Below are 4,678 nucleotides of genomic sequence, written 5' to 3' on the forward strand. Positions count from 1 at the left end.
CTTTATTGGAGTATAATTGCTTTACAATGGTATGTTAGTTTCTGCTTTATAACAGAGTGAGTCAGCTATCCATATACATATATCCCCATATCTCCTCCCTCTTGCGTCTACCTCCCACCCTCCCTATCCCAACTTTGTACTAGGTGGTCACAAAGTACCAAGCTGATCTCCCTGTGCTATGTGGTTGCTTCCCATTAGCTATCTATTTTACATTTGGTAGTGTATATATGTCCATGCCACTCTCTCACTTCGTCCCAGCTTACCTTTCCCCCTCCCCGTGTCCTCAAGTCCATTCTCTACATCTGCGTCCTTATTCCTGTCCTGTCCCTAATTTAATATATATTGTTGTTTCATTAACATTGAACTCCCTGGCTATAGAACTATAACTCATGTCTTTATGAAGCTTATTTAACACACTTATTTTCTCTGTAAGGCATATAAGAGCCTTCTTGTGCTTAGGAGCACCAGACGACACTTCAGCACATGCTTGGAAGGCATTTTAAGAAGCAGTATCAGGGTGTTTTGAGCAATGCTGCAGCTGGGAGACCTGACGCTGACACCAAGACGCTTGAATTAGCTTTAGCAGAAGATAAATGGAGGAACCACAGAACATTAAGGATGATTCGGGAAGACCCAAGACCATGGAGAACTTGCCTTCTCCCTACACTATTTTCCAAGGAGAGTTGCTATGGTGACAGACTATGGAGACTTTATCAAAATCCCAGGCTGTCGGGAGCAAGGTCTGGTCCATGGAGCTCACATGTCATCCTGTCATGTAGATAAGCCCTCTGAGAGAGTAGACGTTGGAGACAAAGTGTGGGTGAAGCTTATTGGCTGAGAGATGAAAAATGATAGCATAAACGTATTCCTCTCCATGAAAGTTGTCAACCAAGGGACTGGGAAGGACCTTGACCCCAACAGTGTTATTACTGAGCAAGAAGAGAGGTGGCCTTCCAGGATTACACTGGGCAGAAGATCACCCTTGAGGCTGTCCTGAACACTACCTGCAAGAAGTGTGGCTGTAAAGGCCACTTTGCAAAGAATTATTTCATGCAACCAGGTGGGATCAAGTACTCTCTGATACCTGATGAGGAAGAGGAGAAGGAAGAGGCAAAGTTAGCACAGTTTGAAAAGCCTGACCCCATGAGAAATTCTTCTAGAAAAAGAAAGAAAAGCAAAAAAAGAAACATATAGACAGAAAGTTATCTGACTGACAGCTCAGACTCTGAGAATGATACAGGCAAGAAGGCAAGGCATGCGTCGAAAGACAGCAAGGCAGCAAAGAAGAAGAAAAAGAAGAAGAAGTACAGTGAGGGAGAGTGGAAAGAGTAGAGGGGTTGGTTGAGAGAAGGAACCAGGAGCCTTGTTCCTTGAAGCCCTGGCTCCTGGAAAGACTCAGTTGTGAGAATATGGCCTTCCACCCCATTGACTTCTCTCCCATGGGAGATGGCTTCCCTTCGTGCCACAGGCAGGTTTCAGAGATAGATATCAAAAGCATCTGCCTGAACGAGTTGTTTCCTTATCACTCCTCATCCCTTTGCAAGTGACCCCTGCAGCTCACCCATTCATTCATCCAACTTCCTTCATTCAGCAGGAGTCCTATTACCCTCTCTAGCTGCCACTGCCAGAGCCAGATTCCAATACAGGAGTCCAAGCTAGAGCCACAGGTACTGTTTTGGAGGTGAATCTGGCTGTAGTTGCAGAACAGAGTGATTAGCCCTTCCCTGTTGGCCTGCCCAGATGTTAGGGCTGATTGGTGGGTGATCTCTGCTGCATCCAACACAGGGACAGAGGGAGAACATGGGAAAAATTGATGCTCACTTTTTCCATTCCCCCTAACATGATTCTACTATGTTAGAAGTGACAGCCAGAAAACATTGACTGCAGTGACTGAGCTTGTGTGTGACGTTCCTCCAGACCACTGAACCAGACAGCTCAAGCCAAGATCATTGCTTTGTTTTCTTTTTACTATAGTGTTTGTCAGTTGGTTCCATTTTAGGTCTCTGCTTAAATTTCTGGCACCAAAAAAAAAAAAGTAATATCACTAATAAAAAGGACAAAAATGCAAAGAAGTTGTACTAAATAGACAATGAAAGAGATATTTGTTTACATTGCACCTAAAACGAGAAGGCAGGGTATTGTCTTGTTGACCTCAGCTGAGAATGTGATGTAGGATGCCTCAGATTTTTCACAGCTTTGTGTATGTCCACAAAGTACTACAAAAGCATCACAGATATACATTTCAGTGAGTAAGTGAATGTGCAGATATGGGATCCCCAAATAATGAGAATAAACTATACTATGAAAACTCCATGATACATCCTGTTATTCAGGTTTTTCTGGGGGCCTCAACAGCTAAGCAAATTATAATCAGTGCAGTTGTTATCATATTAGTCTTACTTGTTCTAAGAGTCATAATAAGCTATCTTATTTTTGGTATCCTTCTACTGCCCCAGTTACTTTCCTAGGATTCATCGTCTCTATCCTGTTACTATCATCAGCTCTATAGAGAATCTTATAATTTCTGGAAAAAAAATTCAAGTCTTTGCGATTGAAGCCTGGAAATTATACTAAGCTACACATGCGTACAATTGGAAGACAGTGTTAAGAGTGCTTTTGAACCTCGTTTAAATTCTGAAGTAACACAGATTTTCCTTCCACTGCCCACAGCCTTCAGGATGGGGAAAAGACAAAACAGTCCTTAAAGAAATTTGCTTTGAATGAGTTCCTGCTTTAGTAAGGTTTTTAGACATGTTTTTTGAATAAAGCAATGTATATTTGCAAAAGCCTCTAAAGTTAGTTATCCAAGAAAAGTTCCACGTAACACAAAGGGAATAGAACTAGGATGTACTTAAAACAGTTCATCTTCCTAAGGTGGCTCTCAGTTATAATTCCATGTTGTGATATATGAAATGGAAATATTTTATTTGGTGAGAATTCATTCTTCTTTGAGGTTAATTATGAGAAGACCCCCAAATATCTTCTTTTCAAAATAATTTTTATTGTTCAATGACTGCACTTAAGTGTAAATTAATTTGAAATACATCCTGCTTCAAGAACCATCAGATTTACTTGGCACATTTTGATCTAGTTTTGTGCCTCTCCATCATTTCTGCATCACAGCATTGAAATATGATCAGGTGTTTGTCTTGAGTTTTTCCATTCTCCTATTCTTTCTCATACATTTGGAGTCATTTTTAGATGTTAGGGTATACTCCAGAAAATGAAAGCTATTTTTACTACAAAACAGATGAATAGACAAACAAACAGCCCTTGCTGAAAATGATATATGTATTATTTATTACACTTAGAATGCCTCCAGGATGAATGTATGTGATTAGCAGAAAAATGTGAAATCCAGTCTTTGCCCTTTATGAAATCACTTTTGGATTTGCTTTAAAAATGTTCTTTATTCTTTAGTCATTAACCATGAATGCCTTAGGAATGAGAAGATCCTGTTATTCCTTGGACTAAAAGGGCTCTGGGAGATGAGTGATAAATTATGTAGACTACCCAGGACAGTCAATTTTTGAAATGTACTAAAAAATGCCCTTGAGGAATGAATAAATTTGTGTCTTGTCTTCAGAACTCAGTGTACTTTTGTATTGGTTTCATATAGCTTTGGGAGGTGGGCAAGCTATCCCTTTTCCAATCTGTAGAAGACATTAGTATCTGATAAATGAGAAGAATAATCAGCATCTTATATAGTCATTCAGGACACTCAAACCTATTATTACTATTGGAAATTAAATGGCTAACCTAAAAAAAAAGGAGTTTTATTTAATGGTATTGTAACTTTTTTAAGCCTACAGGAATGCTTTTATTTAGAGCATTGGTTGTTTGTTCCTTCTTGAGTGCTTGCTCAGATGAGTTGAAAAGGTTTTCCAAAGGACTGGGAACAGATTTTAATATCAGCTTCCAAGTCTTTTCGCGAATCTCTTAACAGGGTTACATGCAAAGAATTAGGTATCCCTGGATCTCATTCATAGCCTTGCTTTACCAGCATTTGGGACAGGATCATATGAGATGCTGTCAACGCTAGCATGACCAATATATCATTGTGTAATAGGCTTATGACCTTGGTAAGCTTTTCTTGGCAGCCCAACATTTTGAAATATCTGCCAGATTTCAGGTCTGCTGATGCTGCCAAATGTTTTCATTAGGTCACCGTAGAACTCTGGTGCTGTTCTTTGTATTAAGAAGCAGAACTCACATTTGGAGTTATATACAGAAAGTTTAGAGCTGGAAGTAGCCTTAGAAATTACCTAGTCTGGTCCTTATATTACTGATGAGGAAGCAGAGGTCCAGAGGAAGTGACTTGCCCAAGATCACAAAACATGTTAGTGGCAAAGCCAGCACTTAATAATCTGTTCCCTTGGGCTTCAGTTCCCTCTTATCAATGTCTGTTCCACTGTGTAAAGGTTGTTCAAGTGTGCCAAATAGATGGAAGCAAAAGTGGTGAGCAGGTGGAAATAGGCCAAGTAGTGAGGTATAACTATTCATTATTCTCATTTAGATCATGGATTTAAAATCTTTTTTTTTGTTTTAGTATTTTTTTTACAAGCCTAGGTTTACTTAAAGTTCACTCTTCAGTAGTTTTTTCTGATTTTGTTGTTGTGGAGGGACAATGTAAATACAAAAATGCACAGATCTTAAGTATATATCTGAAATTTGTATA

General features: G+C 39.4%; 1 pseudogene; it reads left to right on the plus strand.

Annotated features, from left to right (window-relative positions):
- The first annotated feature begins 626 nt into the window (after positions 1-626).
- LOC132518299 (zinc finger CCHC domain-containing protein 17-like) lies at positions 627-1,332 on the plus strand (annotated as a pseudogene).
- The last annotated feature ends 3,346 nt before the right edge of the window (positions 1,333-4,678 follow it).

Source organism: Lagenorhynchus albirostris, chromosome 3, assembly GCF_949774975.1.
Source record: "Lagenorhynchus albirostris chromosome 3, mLagAlb1.1, whole genome shotgun sequence".
Classification (NCBI taxonomy): Eukaryota; Metazoa; Chordata; class Mammalia; order Artiodactyla; family Delphinidae; genus Lagenorhynchus; species Lagenorhynchus albirostris.